General features: G+C 41.5%; 1 protein-coding gene and 1 long non-coding RNA gene across 6 annotated transcripts in view; one reads left to right on the top strand and one right to left on the bottom strand.

Moving 5' to 3' along the window:
- The window catches only part of dlgap2b (discs, large (Drosophila) homolog-associated protein 2b), a 111,433-nt gene that overhangs the window by 2,046 nt on the left and 84,999 nt on the right, over window positions 1-24,388 (top strand). Inside the window, exon 1 of one of the 4 annotated variants that reach the window (XM_074615771.1) lies at window positions 5,759-5,899. The exons of the other annotated variants lie outside the window; for them this stretch is intronic. The gene's annotated coding sequence lies outside the window, so the exon portion shown is untranslated. Of the gene's footprint in view, window positions 1-5,758; window positions 5,900-24,388 lie in introns of those variants that run through there. 4 annotated transcript variants of the gene reach the window in all.
- The window catches only part of LOC141756215 (uncharacterized), a 121,373-nt gene continuing 97,238 nt past the window's right edge, over window positions 254-24,388 (bottom strand). The window contains exons 5-6 of one of the 2 annotated variants that reach the window (XR_012591419.1): window positions 7,111-7,180; window positions 254-4,483 (exon numbers count right to left, since the gene is read on the bottom strand). This is a non-coding gene — a long non-coding RNA (uncharacterized LOC141756215). Of the gene's footprint in view, window positions 4,484-4,726; window positions 6,446-7,110; window positions 7,181-24,388 lie in introns of those variants that run through there. The other variant, XR_012591418.1, reaches the window with a different exon arrangement.

Here is a 24,388-nt window from a genome sequence, read left to right as displayed (position 1 = left end):
AGGAAACTCACAACGTCTCGGAAGGTCTCATTTTTTAGGTTAGGTTAAAACCTGTTTACACATTGACAATAAAACAATATTTATATGTGTAAAACCTTACATACAGTCCCTTTAATGTCAATATTTTTTATTTTATTTTACTCTTCTATGACAGTAAACTGAATATCTTTGATTTTGGGAAAAACTGATCAACGTTTTTCACCATTTTCTGACATTGTATTGACTAAACTAAACAATAAATCAAGAAAATAATCAATCAACAACGAAAATAATCATTTTTCAATTCAAGTCAAGTCATTTTATTTGTATAGCCCAATATCACAATTTGCCTCAGGGGGCTTTACAATCTGTACAGGAAACGACACCCTCTGTCCTTTACAGTACGACTCTCTCATCGGATAAGGAAAAACTTAACCCGAAAAAAACTTTTATAAGGGGAAAAAATGGAAGAAACCTCAGGAAGAGCAACAGAGGAGGGATCCGTCTCCCAGGACAGACTGAGTAACAACATAATGCAAATACAACAGAGACAATCCAATGGACAAAAATAAAAAATAATACATATAATGTGAACACACTGTAAATGAAGAGATGGATCCAGGAATAATACTAATAGAATAATGCCAGGTTTATACTTTAGATGTGTTTCAAACTGTAACTTAAACCTGCATTCATTGATTTTTTTGGCCACTTGTGGGCAGCACAACTCGTTGTAAACATAACATTGATATTATCAAGTTGCCTATTTATAGATCCAACGGCGACACAGAGAAACATTAGCATTCCTTTGGAGTAACGTTTGTGTCCACCTGACGGATGTAATATTTACTCTCCTTTTAGTTCTCCCCAACCAGCTACTGAGAGAAATACCAGGCTCTTTAGTTGCTTAATTCTCCACTATGTTGACCAGCTAGCTGCTAACTTTGTCTGCCGTTTGGTGCTGAGCAGGAAGTGTGCATAGCGGGACTATCAGAGCTTTCTTCACTGTAAACTAGAGCTGCAACTACTAATCGATCGGTTGTCAACTATTAAATCAATCGCCAACTAGTTTGACAATCGATTAATTACTTTGAGTAATTTTTTAAGAAAAAAAGTCAAAATGTTCTGATTCCAGCTTCTTAAATGTGAATATTTTCTGGTTTCTTTACTCCTCTATGACAGTAAACTGAATATCTTTGAGTTGGGGACAAAACAAGACATTTGAGGACGTCATCTTGGACTTTGGGAAACACTGATGGACATTCTTCACCATTTTCTCACATTTTATAGACCAAACAACTAATCGACTAATTGAGAAAATAATCGACAGATTAATCTACAATGAAAATAATCGTTAGTCTGGTCCTTTACCAACTTGATGTTCTATTCTGTATTACAAGTTGTTAAAGCAAACTGCAGACTTCTGTACATCTTAACTAGCACCATGTTTTCCCTGATACCTCCTAGAAGTCAGAAAGTATTAAGAAATGGTAACCGCTGCTTATTGTGCCTGGAACCTACGCTGATAAGAACAGCAAGACAGAACAGAAACGGTAAAGTTGCCGGCTGTAAACAATGAACTGTAAGTAGCTAAAATACTCCGTAGATTTGAGGAGAACTGCAGAGTCGGGTGATAATTCTCAGTGGTTTTGTCACTATGAGCGACACCGTTCACATGCACACAAAATCTTGATTAGTACAGCTTTATACCACAGCCCGGACGTTAGCACCGTACCCTTACAACGACAACGATGGATTCCTGCTTTCCTTTCTCTGTAAGTTCATGTTACATGTGATATGACCGTCTAGCCTAGTGCATGATGGGAAAGGCTTGAGCCTTTCAATCAACGTCCCACAGTGCGGTGGAGGTGTACGCTGTTGTGATGCCTGGAGAATTTGGGCATAAAGGAGATAGTCTTTAATTAGGTAAACTCTGCACGACTCCTTCTCTCCGCAGAGGTCAGAGCACTGAGAGCCGTCCAGGGAAACAGCACTGCAGGGGTCCGCTGCTTTTCTCTTGGCATTTTTTGGGCATTGTAGATGATCAAATACCGGCTCGCATCAGCACAAACATCAAATACTATCACTATCGCTGGGATGCTTTTGAAGCCAAAGGCCAAGAGGAAATCATGAAAGACTAATCTTATAATTTAAATTTGTATTTATTTGGTTTATAAATACCACAAACTGATTCTCGTGACATGAGAATAGAAATGTCGCCAGGAGCACGTTTGTTGGTGTATAACTCACCAATGAACAAACAGTTTGAGGTCAGGTTTGGCTATTTTTACCTTTCTGTTCTGCTCATTAATATCTCAGGGACATTTTGCACATTTAGCCCCGACACTAATTGTTACCTTGTGTCTGTAGTGCTGCAGTGTCGCTCTAAATCACAGTGAAAGACAGTAGGATATTAAGTTTGACAGCATTTGCTCAAACAGTGATCACACACGTGTCAATCGCGTTCTGAAAATGTCTTTTTAAGCGATACAAATGGGCTGACGTCGGAGTTTCAGCCACATCAGAGATTATCTGCGAGTTAATCGCGTGTAGGGTCCTACTGTGCTTTTACAGGCTTTGTCAGCACAAAGGCTGCAGATGAAGTGAACGTGGATACGGTGGGAACATCTCTGCTCGTTTGATGTGCATAACCTAAAGAATTGTTCAGAGTTTTCTCTTTTTCTTCTTTATCAGCCATCCGGAGAACTTGCTCTTGATCGTTCCTTGCTCATCATTTTCTCAAGGTTGAGGCAGAATGTTAATGACTGTGTGGACGACTGGATCATTTTAAGGGATATAAAGCAAGCAGGCCACGCAGTGATGCAGGAGCAGTGATGCTGTTTATGACTTTCTGTGCATGAGCTTTAAACATGAACATGACGCACTTTTATTATTTCTGTTGCGTCTATGGTTTTTAATCTAGAACTGGATCTGTAAATCTTTGATATTTCCTAAAGCACTTCAGATCAGTGTTACGCCACTAGGTGGGACTGTTTACTTTGATAACATTTCGAAACACTGATATGACATACCTACTGGTGTATTTCAGGAACTGGCCATTTCAGAATCCATTGCTGTGCTATCCTGGGAAAATGTATTCACTGTTAGTGGGCTTTCTATTGCTGCTCAACAGTTGGTGTCAGCAGCAGTGCAAGGGTAAATTTGTAAGGACTAAAAGCAAAGGAATCACAGAGCACAAAGACTGTGTCTCTGCTGTTGGAAATTACCTTAATAAAATGAAAGGCTCTGTAAAAGGAATTTGCTTATAGTTATGAGCTCTTGTGTTGCCTGAATTTTTCATGCTAAAATGTCAAAAAATGCTGTTTTCAGCCTCTCAAATATGAATTTCCTGCTTTTCTTAGTTGTATATCTTATTAAACTGAATATCTTTGGGCTTTGGACTGGCAAAACAAGATATTTGACATTACCTTGGACTGAGAAGCCTGGATGGACATTTTTCACTGTTTTCTGTCATTTTGTAGACCAAAAGATGAATCGATTAATATAGAAAATAATCGGCAGATTAATAGATAATGAAAATAGTCATTAGTTGGAACCCCTAAAAAAAAACTATATTAATTTTAGCTAATTTAGATCTTTGTTTCCACAATGTTTAAGCAAACTGAGACCGTGATATATATATATATATTTTTTGTTTGCTTTGGTTTTATGTGAGACTGGGCAGTTTATGGGACAAGAGGTTTTGTAAAGAAGGCAGTTTATTTTATAACTTTAAAATGTGGCTTGGTACCCATTAAACATCTAACAATATATAATTAATAGGGCTGTCAAAGTTAACGCGATAATGACGTGTTAACGCAAATTCGTTGTAACGCCACTACTATACGTGATGATAGGTGTGTACTGTAAGATGCTGGCATCATATGAAACTAAAAAACCTGATGAATCCATTGGTACCAACCATGTCATACTAGCTTGTTGCAAAGGAGGTTAAATAACGATCCAAACTTGCGCTAACTTTTGGCGAGGAAAAAAATGGCATAGCCATTTTCAAAGGGGTCCCTTGACCTCTGACCTCAAGATATGTGAATGAAAATGGGTTCTATGGGTTCCCTATGAGTCTCCCCTTTACAGACATGCCCACTTTATGATAATCACATCAATATCGGCATAATTTTTATGCTGAATGCAGTACCTGTGAGGGTTTCTGGACAGTAGTTGTCATTGTTTTGTGTTGTTAATTGATTCATATTAATAAATATATACATACATTTGCATAAAGCAGCATATTTGCCCACTCCCATGTTGATAAGAGTATTAAATACTTGACATGTCTCCCTTTAAGGTACATTTTGAACAGATAAAAAATGTGTGATTAATTTGCAATTAATGGCGATTAGCTATGGACAATCATGCGATTAATGTTTAAGGTGTAGATCTACTGGTTGGAGAGACTGTGGTGGTGACTATCCATCTCGACTGTTTAACAGTTGGCAAGAGAAGATAGTGGGCTGGAAACCTTTGTCTCTTTCCAAACATTCACCTGCACAGAAGAAGTGTAGAAAACAGGACAAGAAAACATGGAGGCAGTTTGAGCTCTACGAGGTTTTTCACCTTTGTGTGTTAGTTTTGTCTTTCAGTGTCCTTATTAAAGCGGTCCTTTTCCATCTGCATCTGCTGATGAGTCTTTTTCATCCGGTGAAGGAGCGCTCATATTTCTCTTGAGTAGCACCTCTACTCCTTCAGAATACCAATAAGTCTTACATTGGGCCTAAAATCAATATGATCCTTTCCAAATCTGTATTTATTCCTCTCTCAGATTGTCTCCCAACCTTAGAAGCTCGGCTGTGCTGTAGGACAGAGAGGAGGCTGGAGAAGGAGGGAGGACGTGAGGGGAATGTGAGGGCGAGTGTTGCTCTGCTGGTCGGTGAAATTGGCGGTTCTAGTTTCGGATAAGAGGTCGTCTCAGGACTTCGAGAGACGGGAATGAGCTCAAGTCTCGTGTCGTAATTTGCTTGGATCTGGCGCGGGGTGAAGTGGAACCATCAGTTTTGGCGTGCTTCCTGTTGTTCAGTTTTGTGTAACTTTTCTTCCGTGGATTGTATGCCATTCGAACACCTGCACATGGCCTGAAAAAAACGTGTCTGATCTCGGTGACGTCAGCAGGGTCCCGACAAGACCAGGAAACGGCTCCCTCCCTTTTCGGTTTCGGAGGAGTGATGTCATCGCAGGGCGAGTGTGAGGTTGGCTGAGGCTTTAGTGAGCTTGACGTTTTATCACCAAGAGCACCAGACGTATGACCACATGCACCAGTCAGTACGGGGGACACAAAGTGAGAACCAAGTAACATGGCAACACGTTAGGGACTCGTCATAAACCCCCCCACCCCCCGAGAGGGGAAAAGGAGTGTGAGGCAAAGGCACGCAGAGAGACAGAGATGCAGAAACCCAGAGGGGAAGAGGGACGGCATGAGTGTGCATGCTGATGGGGATAGGAGCGCGTGGCGCTACAGAGCTGCAGAATCCTGAATCCAGCAGATGGAGACTCCGTGTCCTTGTTTTGCGGTGATCTCTGGGAGCAACATGCAGCTCGCGCCGCTGCCTCGCACTGCTGCAGTGGAGGAGTAAATGCGGAGCCCAACACTGCTCCAGGTGATCCACAGCAGCCCAGCCCGGCAGACTGCTCCCTCCTTAGCCTTCCCTCTCCTCCTCCTCCTCCTTCTCCTCCTCCTCCACCTCCTCTTCCTCCTCCTCTTCCTCCTCTGTCAGTGCTCCATTCCTCTGAGGGCTTTGAAAAAAATAACAAGAAAGGAGCAGAAAAACAGAGGAGAAATCCGGCTTTCCCCCTCCGTTCTCAGATGTGAAACACCTCTGCATGACTGTCCGCCGCTTCCCTGTCATCGTGTGAAGACGCACCGCATATGTGCTCCAATGTCTCCGGAACATAGACTCGCTGCAAGGTAGGAAGACTTATCCAGAAAAAACGCTTGCTTTTTTTTGGGGGCTTTCATTTTCTATGGAACTGTTACATCCTTGTGTGTGTGTGTGTGTGTGTGTGTGTGAATTTAACAGGTAGATGAGAAGTTGGCACAGCAGATTAGGTGATTAGTATTCAACGCAATGGGTAGAAAATAAAACAGATCTTTGTCGGATATGACAAAATACATGCCTTCAGTTTTGGAGGAAAAGCACCTCTCATCCCCCTCAAATCACAGCGATCCATGCAGGTGTGTGTGTGTGTGTGTGTGTGTGTGTGCGTGTTCATACAGTATGTATGTGTGTGTAACAGCATCCAGCAGGGTGGGAGGGATTGCTCCTCAAACAGGCTCCTCGATGGGCAACAAGGGGATTTTCGTCTTGACAATGTGGCCAAACAGCTTTCCATCGATCTTCTTACGGCCACTAATGTCGGCACAATCTCTGGCTTCAAAATAACTGACAGACTGCCTTCTTTAATGGCACCAGTAGTTAATCATTATGTAATCATTTTTATCGGTTCTGTTAGGCTGGAGAGAGAGAGAGAGAGAGAGAGAGAGAGAGAGAGAGAGAGAGAGAGAGAGAGAGAGAGAGAGAGAGAGAGAGAGAGAGAGAGAGAGAGAGAGAGAGAGAGAGAGAGAGAGAGAGAGAGAGAGAGAGAGAGAGAAAAAAAACAACGTTCTTCCTGTCAATTTATGTGTTTGTCTTCATGCCTTATTTGTCATAGATGGAGGGAAGATGAAGTGAGGAAACGAAGGAGGGGGGGGGGGGTTAAGGATAACGGCAGGTAGATGGGGACATGGGAATGAAGGGGAGGGGGGTTGTGGGAGAACTTACTCCATCACTCTATGATCTCAGAAACCTGCTAGCCAACAGCTGAACAGTGCCATCTCTCTCAAATCCTTAAATCTCTCAATCACATGTTGGGTGTGAAGCCGCAAAGCCTGAACCTGTAAGTGACCTAATGAGGGTTCATCACTCTCACCACACACACACACACACACACACACACACACACACACACACACACACACACACACACACACACACACCCTTCCTAATGCCATAATAAGAGATGGAGACTAGCTGGTGCTGCAGCGATATCCAAATCCTGCATTCTGCTGTTTGACAGGGCTACAGGGCTTTTCTATGTGTGTGTGTGTGTGTGTGTGTGTGTGTGTGTGTGTGTTGAAACCTTTGACAGCGTCTTACGCTTCGTTTAGCTCCTGGATTTCTTTGCCCAGAATGTGTTGGTTATGTATGACCTGAAAAAAAAGAAGGAAAAAAACATCATCATAAACCTGTTTCTGCTAAAAAAAAAAAGGTGTATGTACATTCACGCTCATTCATGTCTGCATACGGATCAGATAGCATGCCAGGTTCTTTTTATAACTGTACTGTGATATGCAGCAGAGGACTGACAGATGCTCTTTATCACTGGAAGCATTAATCCTTGTGTCCTGACACATGCAGCCACACATACTAACTGTGCATACAGCGTTTGCCCTTGCAACACGCTCCAGCTCCTAATGCACTGTACAAACAGTGAGCTATAGGCACACCTATATTGCATACTTACATACGGGCACGCTCGGACAGCTGTGTGGACTGAATCAAGCTGCTTTCATGTGTACTGAGGTGGTCATTTGTCATGTGTGGCATTAGGATGCAGAGGAGGATCTCAGAGGAGAAGAGTCTCAGCTCCGAGCATCTCCCAGGCGCCTTTTTCCTGCTCTGATTCTCCAGCAGATACAGTGGCATCCTCAAACGCCTCATTTAGACGGTTCCCAGATAAAAGCTTCCCAACGAGAATGAAGTGTGGAAAGCCTCGCCAGCGGCCCCTAGAGGCTGTAGTGTTTATTACACAGAACAATACGGAAACGTTGGGCGAAATGGACAACACACTGACTGACTCATTTTGCTAGAGGCATAATGCTACAATGGTTGAATGAATAGTTTCTGCCTAGAGTTAGATGAGAACATCGATACCACGCTACTGTCTGTACAGTAAATATGTAGCTGGAGCCAGCAGCCAGTTGACTTTGCTTAGCATAAAGGCTGGAACCAAAATGTAAAGACGACAACTTGAGGTTGGGCCGGATTATTTGTTGGCCGAAACCAGTAACTTCCAGCAGTGTTTGCTGGTTGCCTAGCAACACTGTTTTTTTGTTCAGATTAAACAAACAATACATCGTTTTAATTATACACCAGACCGGCACATATGGGTACTTCGCAAAAAGTCAAGGCCACGGACCCTTTTGGGGGAAAGAAAACCGAAGATCCCATAGACTTCGATGCAATTTGACGGATGCTTGGAGGGTAATTTTGACAAATTCGTATGCATTCGTGTCTTGTTAAACAAATGTTTGTTGTATACACATCCATCCATCCATCTTCAACCGCTTATCCGGGATCGGGTCGCGGGGGCAACAGCTCCAGCACAACACATGTCTATAATTATTTTGCGACCTTGCCTGAACCATGAGAACGAACACAGACAGCATGCATCATAAACTGTCATGGTTACCAGTAGAGAAAAGACTTGCCTTAAGCACAGCGACATTCTTTAGTAACAGCATTTATTCTACTAAACCCGAGTTTTTATACAGTCAAATTACCAGATTCAGGGACGTTCACAGTCATTTCACTAGAACAGCAGGTGATGGCCAAATCATGTTACCTCACCCAAAATCTAATGCCTTAAAAAAGACGGTCATTTACCGCGCCATCACTCACTGGAATAGCTGCTCTCTTCACATCCGTCAATCCTCTAACAAATCCACATTCAAATACCATCTACGAATACATTACTTAAACAGCTGATCGATAGTCCAGTGTTGGTCATGTATGGTTTTCTTTGTTTTCTTTGTTCCTTTTTCCCTGATGATGGGCCTTGAGGCTAAACAAAAAAAAACAAAACAAAAAAAAAATGTGGAAGATTTGTGTATGAATTTGAAATTTGAAATTTATATATGTTTGAAAATTCGAGTGTTATCAGTGTAACACAAATGTGATGTTGTATATAGTATGTATGTGATAAATTAATGTACATGATTTCAGACCCCAGGAAGACTAGCTGGTGCCATTGGTATCAGCTAATGGGGATCCTTTTTAAATAAAAATAAATAACCTGAGCGTTGGCGATACCTTAATAAATTAAGGTTGATCGCCGTCATGTCCGTTCAGTCTCCCCCGTCCAACACAGTGGCCGGATATTGTTTATCCAGACATCTCTACATATTTGATTGAATCACGTTAGGCTACGTGTCTGTACATAACCAGCGTGTTAATATCCAACTGTTTGATCTATAGGCTGAGATTTAGTTGGAGATAACAGTCTGATAACGTTAATGTATGACTGTATTACTGCAGCAACCTCCCACTCAAGCTAACGTTAGCTAGCCATGCCAGTCACTGTCATTAAGCATCATTTAGCGATTTACCACACTGACGGTGAATATTCACGTATCGTATGTGCCTCAAATCTCAGTGTGAAAGCCTCAGTAACCCACTAGACAACACATTTTCTCTCCTGTGACGGCGAGTTTCTTTCCTCCAAAAGGGAGCGTAGCCTCGGCGATGACACAACGCTGGTCTGGTCTATAGCTTGGAGCCATAAAGCCCCTCTATTAGATCTTCTTTAGGATCAGCCTTTTTGGATTTATTGTGGGTGCAACCAACTGCACAGCAACTCTTCGGCATAGTGTTATTATTATTACCGGTTTGGTTAAAGTAGAAGTTGGAAACATGTTTCAACCAGGACCATGAATATCCAAACCAAACTTGGCAATCTGGCCAGTAGTTGCTGAGATCTGGACCAAGTAGCTGGACAAGAGGACAGACGGATGGTTCGTCCAACAGATGGGACTGATCAAATACTGTTAGAGCTCCTTTTTACATCCTCCTTCATTGCTGACACTCGGCAGTGGATTTGACGACGGTTCAGTTTGGTTAACAGAGCGATGAAACATCCTCTGCATGTTGGAGATTATTTTAGATGTCACGTTCAAGATCTCTGTTGGACTCCACAGTTTGCTTTCTGTGTCCCATTTTGCGAAATGGGCGATCAGTCATTTGACACAGTTTATAAAATGGCTAATTTGTTTATATAGCCTCTTCGTTGTACTCACAGAGTGAGTGTTTGTTTTTAGGATTAAAGCTGCAGTACATCTGGCTGTTAATGGCATCTCTTCTCTCCGTTTTGCTGCAGGGGTTTGGAGGTCAGGATTGAATGATTAACCAGCCATTAACTGACGCGCTGATTCATTGCTGGGTGCAGAGCAGGACAACAATAGAAATACCAGGGAGTTCTGTGAGATTTAGAGTGATAATCTAGAGAATCATTTTTAAGACAGCTTTTATGTTGTCAAGACAGCACCTGAAAGTCAAACTGGCACTGCTGTAATGACTTGTTACTCATATTTTCTGTTGAAGAAGCTTGATTTTCCGTTGGTGACCTAATGTGAACCTCATATTAATTTCAAACTGCAAACATAAAACATTTCAAATTTGGCAGTTTATTATGTCAGTCTGTCTACCGAGCTGCACAACGCTGCTCTTTTCCCCTCAGACTTGACTTGATTTAAACAATGGCAATAAATCAGTGACAGTTTCTCTATAACAGTGAGAAGTTAAAGCGTTGATGACAACCACCTCGGGGAGTGACACTTTCCTGAGATCCAGCAATTAATTTTAATGATTCAGGATTTGGATTCTTTTAGCAGCTTACCTATTTAGATCTCAAACTGTTACAACTTCACATCTTTTCTGTCTTGTCACTCTTTCTAGTGACACCTTGGTGTTTTCCTCAGGATTCGTGCCAATGTCTGCAAACACTGTAGACTATTGTAACCAGATTGTTTCAGACAAATTGCTTTCCAGCTACCTTAGCAGCTCATATGTTTTCAGTTCAAGATAATATGAGAAGAGAAAATACACAGTTGTAGTTCCAGTGTTTTAAAAGCAGTACATTACAATTAAGGCTGCAACTAATGATTATTTTCACGTTTGAGTAATCTGTTGATTATTTTCTTGATTAATCGATTAGTTGTTTGGTCTATAAAATGTCAGAAAACAGTGAAAAATGTCGATGAGTGTTTCCCAAAGCCCAAAAGATGACGTCCTCAAATGTCTTGTTTTGTCCACAACTCAAAAATATTCAGTTTACTGTCATAGAGGAGTAAAGAAACCAGATAATATTCACATTTAAGAAGCTGGAATCAAATAAATTTTACTTTTTTTTCTAAAAAAAACTATAGAAACCGATTAATCAATTATCAAAATAGTTGGCGATTAATTTAATCGATGTGGCTGTAATTACAATTCATATCTTGTATTGTATAGCCAATATTTACACACGTGTACTTTCCCTCACTGTTACTGTTATTGGCTGTATGTGTTTGTATGTGATTGATTATTTTCATTCATTTGCACTTTTCATTATCGATTAAATACCAGATTATTTACTTGATTCATGACTAATCATTTGGCCTATTAAATGTCAGTATATTGTGAAAAATGTCTTGTTTTGTCCAACCGATGGTCCAAAACCCAAGAATATTCTATTTACAGTGATATAAAGCAGAAGATCCTCATATTTGAGAAGCTGAAAACTTCTCAAATATCAAATTCTCAAATATCAAATATAAATATCAAATTCTCAAAGAATATTTGGCATTTTTGCTTTTAGAGAGACTTTACCTGATATACTATCTTTACTCAGCAATATATTCCATCTGTTGTATTCTCGTCTACAGTACCTACTTATACTTTTGCTGCTGCAGTGACCCAAGACTCCCCACAGGAATCATTAAAGCTTCACCTCAGCTCTGTAAGCTGAATGTTTCCTGGACACCTGATGTTCAGTCTTGTGGCAAAAAAAGCAAAGAGAAGCTGGATGGAAATAACCAGAATCCTGGTTCCCAGTTTTAATCCCTCCTAGTGGTGCTCGGCACAATACCATGTTAGGTAGTGAGAGAAGCTGTGTGGGTGTATGAGTGAGTGGAAGAGTGAATATGAGTTTGAGTATATAGAGCAATTCAGAGGAGTGAGCTGAATATTGGCAGCAGAAAGCACGATTGATACAATTTATTGTTTTGTACGAAGTGGAAACTCTCCTCACATTTTACCTGAGTAGATAACTGTGAATTACATAAATATCAGGAGATGTAGTTGAATGTTTTGTAGGATTTAAGACTCAGAAATAGTTTGAGGAAACACGTGTTTTGACCACATGATGTTGGTACATCAGAAAAGCAGTGATATGCATGAATGCGTAGTACCACACACTGTTTGTAAGTGAGTGCTGGTGAGTGTCAACTAGGTGTAAGAAAATATTGAAAGTATCGCGATATTATGTTTTGTGATACTGTATCGATTATCAAAAACACTATTGATTTTTAATTAATAGTTTACATACAAAGATGAACTCAGTCAATACTTTATTATATTTGCAAAGAGATGCGTCATCTCAGTGTATGTCCTCTCAAAGTAGTGCTGTGATGTTGATGTTACAAGGACTGTGATAAATGCAAATGCAGATCCCACTGTTCTGTTTGCACAAAAAGTACGGCTGTCAGTCGATTAAAATGTTAAATTGCGATTAATCGCATGATGTCCATAATTAATCACGATTAATCGCACATTTGTATCAGTTCAAAATGTACCTTAAAGAGAGATTTGTCAAGTATTTAATACTCTTATCAACATGGGAGTGGACACATATGCTGCCTTATGCAAATGTATGTATATATTTATTATTCAAAATAAATTAACAACACAGAACAATGACACATATTGTCCAGAAACCCTCCAGAAACCCTCACAGGTACTGCATTTAGCATAAAAAAATATGCTCAAATCATAACATGGCAAACTGCAGCCCAACAGTCAACAACAGCTGTCAGTGTGTCAGTGTGCTGACTTGACTATGACTTGCCCCAAACTTCATGTGATTATCATAAAGTGGACATGTCTGTAAAGGGGAGGCTCGTGGGTACCCATAGAACCCATTTTCATTCACATATCTTGAGGTCAGAGGTCAAGGGACCCCTTTAAAAATGGCCATGACAGTTTTTCCTCGCCAAAATGTAGCACAAGTCTGGAGCTTTATTTAGCCTCCTTTGCGACCAGCTAGTATGACATGATTGGTTCCAATGGATTCCTTAGGTTTCATAGCTTCATATGATGCCAGTATCTTCACTCAGCTTTAAAACTCAGCCCGCTACAACCTAAATTTATGGCAAATGCTTTCTCACTGTCCTCTACACTACTACATCTTGTAGCACATGACCTACTACGCTCTCAAGCTTTTAGCTCTGTGGGATTTTGAGGCAGCATCAACGGCAAATTCTTATAAATTTAGGGGTTTTATTTAAATTGAATCATCAGCGCCTTGGACTCGAGAATGATTTCCACTCTCCATGTCAGCTGTCAGTTACTGTACAAATATCCAGGAGCTAAAATGGTAACTGTGAGAAAAATCGATGACGAGCAAGGACGAGCGACTGAAATCATACAATCTGCATTGATCAGCCTGAGGGGAGAATCTCCCGTCGAAGTCCAATAAGCTAGCTGGAGTGTATTGACTACTTTGAGCATGAGGAAACCCCTCATCCAGGTGTGTGTGTGTGTTTTTTTTTTTTTGGGGGGGTGAAAAAGCTGTTGCAATTAATAATGGAATCAACCGCCTGGTGTGTGGTGTGGTTCGGCTTCCCTAATGAGGACTGGATTCATCCTCAGTCTCTGACAGTACGCCGAGTGGGATATGCTGCTCTCCAGCCTGTTTCCATGGAGATACTCAGGAGCTGTAGCATTCCCCCCCCGCCCCCCCACCCCCTTCTGCTGTACATTTCTACCAAACAGTGCTGCTTCATGAGAGGGATCTGGGCCAGGGTGTGTGTGTGGGATATAACGGTGTGAAATCAGGCACACAAACATGTATCGCGCCATTGACGGATATGCTATTATGGTAGTATTAAGCTCTACGGCAGTGCATGTGTGTGTGTTGCAGCTCAGTATCTCCAGTAGTGTGATTGCAAAGTGTCTTAGTGTGTGTTGTACTCTCTCTCTCTCCTGGTGTGTCATGCTAGTAGTAGCTGCTAATCTTGAAGCCCTACTGCAGCGAACGTCCAAGTGTGAGCGTGTTCGTGTATGTCATAGTGTGTTATGACAGGCTGGATGGTGACTGGTCACTGACAGAGTGTGTGAGAGTGTGCATGCTGGGTACGTGAGAGATAGTGAGTCAGAGTGACAGCAAGAGTGAGATCGTGAGAGGTTGGGAATAGAGAGAGAGAGAGAGACGAAGACGGAGAAACAGAAGGTGAAAAGACATGACGATCTAATGATGGTCGACTGTGAGCTGTGAACGATGTAATCTCATTGATGCGTTCTGGGAGCTACATGTGTGCCATTTAATGTGTTTAGTTACTGTACATGTATCCCCCGAGGGCTCTAAAGCCAGCAAAGGTTCTTGCTTACAAGGTGACAAAGGTGACAAGTGATTCCTGGCCAGACAAAGAGGCCACCGCGGGGACGGAGCGTGTCGAAAATAGCTGCGAAAAGGATCTTTCTGTCTCGGCAGAATGATGCAGTGCAGACCTGAACAGAGAGTCCCTGCTGAATGAAGGCCAGGGCAATCCCTGTAGCAACAGGATTTCTAATCCCGAAGCTCTGCCCTGTCAATATGCAGCCTGCATTTTGTTTGAAGGGTAGATCCGCCCTTTGATTCATCGACCGTATCTGCTAGTTTTTTGGGTGTTGCTGCCTGGTTTTGTCAGAAGCGCGTGGTAATTAAGATATGGCCTGTGTGAACTTTTCAGATGAACCTTAAATTGGTTCAAACAGCTGCAAAAAAACACCCCCAAAGATATTCAGTTTATTATCGCAGAGGACTAAGAAAACCTCAGTGGAAGCTGGAGCCAGTGAAGTTTTGGCATTTTTGCTTAGAAAAATTAATCAAAAATTATGCAGATTATTTTTCTTTCGCTTGACTAATTGACTCATTGACGGATTGTTTCAGCTCTACATGTGGGCAAACAGTTGCTTATTTACACATCCAGCGGTTAACAAAGCAACATTAGCATTCACGTGGAGTCGTGTTTGTGGACACCTGATGAATGGAAGTCCGATATTCACTCTCTTTCAGCTCTGTTTTTTTTGGTCTCTATCAACTCCTGAGGGAAATATCTGTCTCTTTATCTGCTAAATGCTCCACTATGTTCACCAGCTACTCTTTAACTGTGTCTGTCTGCTGTTTGATGGGTGTTTAGAGCTTTTTCGCTGAAAACAGCTGCCTGCTGTAAAAACGTCGCTACGAGAGCGGTGAGAGTGAACCAAAGCAGTAAAGTTGTGGACCGGACAGCTAAACAATGAGCTGAAAGATGCTATAAAGCGCTGAGGGGAGCTGCAGATTCAAGTGAGAATTCATCACAATGAGCGACCCTTATCACATTGTTTTCACATCGTTATTTGATATACACAAAAATATTGATTATAGCAGCTTTAAATGGATATATAAACTGTCATATTTTGTTTTTAAAGAACTTTTAAATGAATGTTATGAATCTCAATTTAATACCGAAGCGTCTATATGACCTATATACCGAAGTAAATGACACCATCAGCGAGAAGGCTATTCTATATAGTTATTCTTAACGCTGGTCATCAGTGCCACCGGGTTGGATTCTGCATGAAATTAGACAAAATCCTGCAGGTTCACCCGAGTCCATTGGGCGTCCGACAGCAACCAGCCCACAGCGGACAGACTCAGATTCGGCTTAGCTTCCGCCTTCAACGTGCCAGAAGCAGAGCTGAGAGCCAGCACCGACACCACGCTGCTGAAGGCCCAGGCCATATTGTTTGGGGGAAGGGATGCACGGGAGAACCAGAACCAGGACTTGTGCTGTGTTCACGCTACGAGCGACACCGCAACAAGTCATTTTCAATGGAAGCAATGGAAGCCGGTGACATGAAGCTACGAACTGACGACACTTGTCGCTACGTGACGCGCTACAAAGACAGTTGACCTGGTCTCAACTTTTTTCAGCGCTCCAATGACGCGGTGAAGGGTCAACCAATCATATGTTTTTGTTTCACCATGTTCCGTTCCAAAAAAAAAAGCTGTAAGCCAGTTCCCAGTGTTATTCAATGACATAACTACATCAACGAGTGCTTGAGCAACACTTCAACGGCGACTCGCCGACTACGTAGCTGGCCACACTGGCCGTTTTGTTGCCTTTATCGCTCATAGTATGAACGTAGCATAAGCAGGGCAGACTGTCGGACCCTGCTGCAGTGAGGTTTTCTGAGGGGAATCTGGTGCTCGGAATCACTACCGCTTTTGTCCTCAGGGACCGCCAAAATTAGCACAAAATTAACACAAAATTCAAATTCCTCGTAGAAGCTATAAATACTCAGAAAATGTTGTTGGTGGCCAGTTAAAAATAGTTTTAGGTGGCTGGGCATCTGGGTGAATTTAGAGATATGATATTTCTAGAAACCTGGCTACGGGCCTGCCTACACTACACAAACATCCCCAACCAAATAGAAAACCAGATATTAGATAAAAACAGAATATGGATACATAAAGCAAATATGTTCTTGAGTTGGTCTTTGATTTTACATTTGAAATTCATACCAGAGAAAAAGAAAAAGATCAGAATCAGCTTTATCGACCTATGTAGTTTTAATCGTTACCCCATCATGCGTGAAATTGATTTGAATGTGTGTGTGTTCTCTCTGGCAGCGTCCATACTGAACATCTCCATAGCTGATAATAGAATGTGCTGTGTGCAGGGTTAGCCTGTAGAGAAGCTGGGTGGTAGCAGTCATCTCAGTCTATCACACTCTGGGGAGCGCTTATAGGATCAGTACGAGTCGGGGCAGGAGAGAAGCTGTGAGTGTGTTTCATGTCTGTGTGTGAGGTTGACATTACCACATGGGCTTGATCCTTCGCCAGTGCCATGGTACCTGCCGTGCGTTAATGGCCAGAGTGTTCTGACTCACGCAGGGCGGCGATGCCTGCCAGGTGGTACATGTCCACACAGGGAATTCAGAGTGCTAATACTAATGTGCTAAACCAGCGTCCAGTCAGGCAAGGTGGTGGTGGTGGGGGGGAGCCAGAGCACCACGGACAGGATAAAACACCGGCAGTGTGCACCGCTTAGCTGGTTTAATCAGCTGGAAGCTAAGACGCTCTCTGCTACTGCACCCGATTCGACTGTTATCAGGCCATTAAATAGGCGTTATCAGTCCCAATAAACACCATAGATGTGGGTCATTAGGGGCCTACTACGCCTACTACGTTGTAAAAATGAAAGTGAAACTTAAAAGCAACAGTAACATGTTATAAAACTGAATGAACGTTTTGAACACAAACGAAAAGGCTTCTTTAGGTTTAGGCAATAAAACTACAACTTCTTTAGGTTTAGGAAATAAAACTACAACTTCTTTAGGTTTGGGCAAAAAAACAAAACACTTAGTTAAGTTTAGGGGAAAACATTGTTTTGGGTTAAAATAACTACGAACACAAAGATCCATCCATTGTCCCCGACCTCCACCCTTTAGAGTTTCACACTGTCTATACTACAGCACCTGACTTCTGCTTCTGCTCCTGTCATAATTACTACGGTCGCTAGAGGTCGCTGTCGTCATCTTTTATACCTTCTTAATTGCCTATTTAATAGCCTGACAACAGTCTAATTGGCTGGGTTTTGTATCATATACGTAAACGCACACATGCACAGTGACAGACAGAAAGTCGTCTTCAGAATAACACTCTGCAGATGTTCAGTCAAAACAGCTGCGCAATGCAGGTGTTTGCAACGAAGAAATAACTGCTTTGACATTCACTTTCCTCCAAATGACTGTATTTTGTTGTGTAAACTTCATCACTTCAGTGATAAAAATGGAGCTTGATTCTAGGTTGCTGTCCTGCATTCACCGTCAGAACAGAACAGCCTCACATAAACAGCATTTTCAACTTCTTTTATATTCGATTTCAAACAAAAACTGACTTTCCGCTCTTCAGCCATTCTTTCAACTCTCAAATCACTTTGGCAAATCCCTAACTAGCCTCTAATCAGGAGGCTCTGCCCACTTGGAAACAGCCTATGTAAGATATTTTTACTTGACTCCAGCAGGCTGCTGGCATACAGTACAACACCCTCAGCCTGGTCTGAACAGCAAACCCTTGGCTCATAAGCACAACCTGAAGTGGAATATCAATAATGGTGGATATTCCACTCAATAAGGATCCATCAAGACTCTCACGGATGGTCTTGAGTTCACTTTTGAGTCCATTTATGAGTTTGGTTAATCTTCAAATCGTGGTTATTAAGATGTTAATCTGTTTAAGAGAAAACCATTTGAATAAAAACAGTACTGAGACTGATTTTTCTTGGTAATATTTATCTGGACTTGACAGCAAATTTCACTATATTTTTTAAAATATCCAAAATAAGAGTACAGAGCTTTCCCACATGTGTGCTGGCACATGAATGAAATCCAACTGTTTTACTTTGAGGCCTTTTAGCGGCCTCAGCGTTCGCTAATCGTTTTAATTGCGTGGGATTAGATAGATCTGTTCGTCCCCCACAGAAACACAAGAGGCTTAAAGATTGTGGCCCTCCACTCTGATGTGTCACGCCACACGGAGGTGAGAACAGTGACAACACAGTCTGACGCCCCGCTGGTGGTGACAGTTTAATTCAAAACTAATTAAGGAAAATTCTGGAGCTTGTCTTGATCTCCTCAGAGGAGTCTGCATGGGGTGAAAAGTGTTGGCATATTTCTTTCAGTGGCTGGGATCATATAGAACAACCCTCATTCATATCGTCACTGACTAGGTTTTCAAATACAAGTTACAGAGGCAAAAGAGTTTAGTGTGTACCTGACCAGAATCAGTGAACTCAAATAAAAGTGGCTTTGCTGCTTTAATACTGCAGATAGACTATTGTGTTTTTCTCTAAAGTAAGAAAGCTACCACCAGAGAGCAATAGGGGTGGGAAAAAAAATACTATATTTTTAATTCCAAAATCGATATATTTGCTTCATTTGAGTTTATGTGGAGGTAGAAGGAAGTTACCACTTTTATTGTTGTAGTCAGAGTAACGTGACCTCATATCCGTTTCGTATCCGTCGAAAACCAAAACAAACCACAAATAGTCGAAACGAGAACGTAGAAAACGGCGGGGGGTCCTTGTGGATACGACCTGCACCTTCAAGTTTTATATCCAACGTGGTAAACACTACACATACAGTAAAGTATGGAAACACATTGCCAGGAAAAGCAGAGCTAGACATCACGGCTAAAGCTGCATGCTAACTCTGTCATGGACAGGAAACCTTATCGTATTGTGGTAACGAGCGGTCAAGCCAGCCGTCGCTCTCATCTCCGTGGTCAAATGGGCCGACGTGTACAACTGTAAAGCACCCATATACTGACATTTCTGTTAAATACATTCAATGGCCCCGATGGAGCTGACCATGGATGTATAAAGAGAACGGAGCTGACAGGAGAGCTAGAGACGGACTTGGCGAAGTTAGCAGAAGTATACACGTGTTAACAAAGGGAACTGTATATACAACATACATATATGGAATAAGATTGATTGGATTATAGTCACCAGAATATAGAAAATGACACGTCCCTTATAAATTAAAAGAAAATACCACTAATTTGTGAGGGAAATGTCTTTATTCTTTGATTTTTGGGTTGCTCGAAAAATATTTAATAAATAATGCCTGATATATTTAACTTCAGGACATCTCTGACTACATACATGCTGAAAATAAAACATTTTTACTGTATTAATTTCAAGATCTTCCAAAGTAAAAGTCCCTAGAAGTGTATAATTAATTTTTTCCAATGGTCTAGTGTTAAAAAAGTTAACAAAAATTGCAATAAATCGTATTATTGAATCACAATACTTAAAAATCACAATATATATCAAATCCAAGTATTGTGATCGGGAGACAGGTGTATCGTCCCAGCCCTAGAGAGCAACTCCACCACTTTCCTCGTCAAATGTTACAAAGAAAACCTCACATAATCCTGAGGAAACAGTATAGATTAAGTCATAGAGAGTATTTGTCTGTCTACAGGGTTTTTAGATTGACCACTTTAGAGAGCAGGCATGTGTGTGCTGAGTGTCACGCTGTGTGCTGAGAGGAGGGAGAGGCGTCTAAAAGCACGCACCTCCTCTCTCCGAGCCATTATTCTGTCAGCCCATTAAGACCAAAAAATCAAAGCTCTCTGCTCACTTGAATCAGCACACTATACGTGTTTTGGTGGAGAATACCAATATCCCACGATCCCATTCAGAATTCTCAAGTGTAACATGTTGAGTCAGGAAGTGTCACACACAGCCAGCCAGTTTGAAAGCATCCGGTTTATTACCCTCTTACACCAGCTATGCCTTTGTCTGTCTCTTAGTCAGAAGGATATCTCTAAACACTACTCAGTTTGATTGAAAGTTATATCATGGACAAAACCACTATGCAGCCTTCTGTGAACCCTGATCTGATACGCTGGATTGATATTACAGTTGTTTTTTTAGCGCCACAGCAATCCCTGGCCTTATGTTACCTTACAGTACATAAAAGATGATTCGAATTAGGTATACAGACTTTTTAATTTGGGAGAGAGAGCACTGGTATCGGACTGGAACTCGGTATCGGCAGCCTGAATGATTTGAGGTGTCAGAATTTATATTGGGACAATAAAAGTAGGATCCGTACATCCCTACCATTTAATGGTACAGTGTGTTGGATTTGGCAGCATCTAGTGGTGTGGTTGCAGATTGCAACCAACTGAAAACCCCTCCGCTCACTCCTTCCTTTCCAAGACTGCGGCCGCCAAGTGCAAAACCGTGGTAGCGCCGTTCGCCTCACTCAGAGGAGAGAACTACGGTGGCCTTCAGGTAATGTAAAAACTTGATTGGCTCTCGCTAGAGACAGTGTTTGGTTTGAGCAACATGGCGGATTCCGTGAAGAGGACCCGCTCCATATGTAGATATGAAGGGCTCATTCTAAGATAACGAAAACACAACGATTCTTAGTTTCAGGTGATTATACACTAATGAAAACATAGTTATGAATATTATACTCCATTTCCGCTAATAGATCCCCCGAAATGTTACACGCTGTTCTTTAAGAAGCACTTGTTTAAGAAGTTTAAACACATTATCCCTGAACCGAGAGGCACAGATGCAAAATTTAGATTTTCTGCCATCAAGTGTTTGAAATAAATATTTTTCATCACTTCTCCAGTAAATTACATCTGATTTTTTATAAAAAATTTGGCACATAACATGATATGATGAGCCTAAAAAGAAAAAAATACTTTGTCTTAAGTGGAACGGCCTTTTTGAGATGCTTCCATAAACATTTATTGTACTGCAACTGTAACCAAATTTAGAAAAAAACATGCATGTATAGACTCCAGGTGATTCTGCAAAAAAGCATTTTGTCCATAGGTGGCGCTACAGTAACATGACACATTTAAATGGCCATACCTCAGTGGTTGTGAGTCTGACTGACTTAAATCTTATACAATACCTCCTTTTCCAACATTAGTAGACAGAATTTGGGTACTGTCTAGAGATCATAATCAACCACTCAGCATGACATCTGGAGGTTTGCTCAGCCATGGTGAAGGTAGGTGCTCTCTGAGTGCTTCCTAGTACTGAATTGCTCTCCTAGAAATACAAGGTAGAGTGTGTGTAGAGACAGAAAGAGTATCAATGTCAGATACTCTTACTGTCTATCGGTGTTTGTGGTCTACATTTCAAGCTCAGTTTCTATGGTTGTATTTATGAGTAATGGGGAAATGAAAATGCAGTATTATAGGTGATCCTAATAAAATATTATCTGGATCTGTCATATGAGCTGCTATTGAACTTTGTTTGCATGAGAAAAAACAACCAGCCCTCTGGAATTACCTTGCGTGCTTTTACTGAAAATCACATTACCAAATAGTTTGTATCTTGTTCTTACAAAAACATCATTTAGATGAATCACTTAATGCCCTGGAGGGATTTGATTTTAGTTCTATCGTCTCTGCCTCTGGACCTGCTATCCATTCAGGCCGTTATCCCGGCACAAAACCCTCCACAACAGCAAGGCTACCACCCAAGGCACTCTGAAACCAGGACAAAGGCTCGCTATTGTGACTGCAGATGGACATAATAAGAAATATTGCTGTGTGAAATACTCAGTTTGTGCTTGTGTAATCTCCCTCAGCAGCATCTTTATTAAAATATTCTGTCACTGCAGTGTGCTCTTGGTGTCTTAAAAAGAAACAGCTTCTGTTGAATGTCAGACTGCTTTGACAAATCACACTGGAGAGCGAGAGCCAAACTGCTGCTTGTGTGCAGCAAAACACAGTTGATGGAAACACCACAGCAGGACATCAAAATGGGCGCAATCAAAGAACAAAGAAAACAAAAAAGAGGTCAACCCTCTAAAAACTTTAAACTAAATAAAATGGGGAAATTATATTCATAATCTGACTGTTTATATCTGGAAGAGTAGTGTTTTGGCCTATAAAGGATATGATGAGTTTACAGACTAAACTCAAGTCATCGATTAATAATATCAATACTGCAATCAAACAATCAGTGAGAGAAAAAAAGGGGAAACCCCACAAGCGGGGAATTCCAAAGCCCAACGTCCTGAATGAAAAAAAACCTTCTCTTCACCTGGGAATCTGTAGGTACACTTACTCATACAGTGTTTGAAATACTGAGATGTAGCCAGCAGTCATACCAAGCTGAAAACAAAACAGGTAACAGTCTGTCAGTCAAGTGGCTGCAGTCTGCAGCCTAACAACTAATGCCTGACTTCTGCAGCTGTGCGCCGATGCGTTCTCTCCGGGCGGTCTGGTGGTCTTTGATTTATTTGATAGGCGTGATTCAATAGTTCCACATAAGTATGGCCCGACACAACTTCATGGCTCTGATGTGCAATCACACTTCGGTGGCGTCTGCGGTGCCTGGCGCATAGTCACCTTTTTCAGGGGGTTCGCGGCATGTCTTTGCTAGCTTTGCAAACAGGAAGCTCTAGGCAAGCTTTTCTGCAGAAGTATAAATTCGACATAAAGCTGAGGGCCCTATCTTACACCCGGCGCAAAGCTGCAACTGAGAATTTGCACCTTGTATTTAAGCACGACAAACGTTACATGGATGTATTTTTTAGCGTAAAGAAATGTTAAACGTTACTCCGGTTCACTCTCCCTGTGTAAGACGTCATCGACATGCGCCAGCAGCGCCAATCTCGGAAAGACGACAACAAAACAAAGCATAGCGGGTGGTGGGGAAGAGCCAGACGAGCGAGAGATTTTCAAGCCGCTTTTGAGGTCCAGCGTGTGGAAACAAACCCGGTATTTCTGCGAATTTGCAGATAAAGATCAGGCTACACTATTGTTAGTATCATACGACTTGTACAATTAGATTCTAGTGGTGGATGCGTAGGATTGTTTCCGACTTACGTGATCCAAACATTTCCAATAACTCCAGAGCGTTGTGAAGTCCAAAAGTCAAAATTGATTTAAAAAAATGGATGTAATCATTTCCCAAATTCACAAAATGTTTTTATCCAACAAAATATTCAGCTTCTATCTATATTAGTTGATGTTTAGCCTTTCAAAAACAACATTTCCCTATAGAAAACCGCTTGCTTCTCCAATTTGCCAAATCTGCCATATAGCAATGCGCCAGGTGCGGGCACACCTGCCTTTTAAAGGGAATGGGAGATGACACTAATTGGTTTTAATTAATGTTACACTCAAAACACACCTACGATTAATTAAGAGATTAAATACAACCCCTTTGCCCCTTAGTTTGCGCCCAGATTATGCGCCGTTTAACTAGCAAAAGGACACGCACCAAATGCACTTTACACCATGCGCTATAGATCATTTAAATAGGGCCCTGAGTGTCCATATAGCGTTTTTATTTTCTGAGCATCAGCATCTTTTCTCAATTGTTCCCAATGAGGAGAGAGCGTCTGCGCCCACTTAGAGGAAAAAGTGCTGTACCAAGCATCTTGCTCCGACTTTTTTGTGCACCCGCTCCGAGCGCTTCTAGCTTCTAGTCTCTGCCAGCGCTTTTCTGCCAGAGAAAGATGCTACAGTATATGGACACTCAGCCTAAAGCATGATTAAAGTTTTTTTTTTATGGTTATGTCCTCAGCTTTGTGTGCTCAGCACCCATCCCGACCACCTCCTCATGACTTGTATACACTACATAAAGGTAGCGCTTCCCACACCTGGAAAAATGCTGACAGCTAACATAATCCAGACAGCAATTAATTAGTGTTATAAAAATATTTTTTCTACTGTAGGATTGATTTCCAAGGAGGGACATTCATATAAACAAAAGGCCTTTGGCCTTACGGTGGCATTCCAGTAATGAAATGTGAAAATGTATATTACCAAAGTAAGGAGGATTTCTTCCAACACAGAGCCAGAAATT

Source organism: Sebastes fasciatus, chromosome 18 (assembly GCF_043250625.1).
Source record: "Sebastes fasciatus isolate fSebFas1 chromosome 18, fSebFas1.pri, whole genome shotgun sequence".
In the NCBI taxonomy this organism is placed as follows: Eukaryota; Metazoa; Chordata; class Actinopteri; order Perciformes; family Sebastidae; genus Sebastes; species Sebastes fasciatus.
The sequence above is the reverse complement of the archived record's forward strand: the minus strand, read 5'-3'. Positions and strand labels throughout refer to the sequence as shown.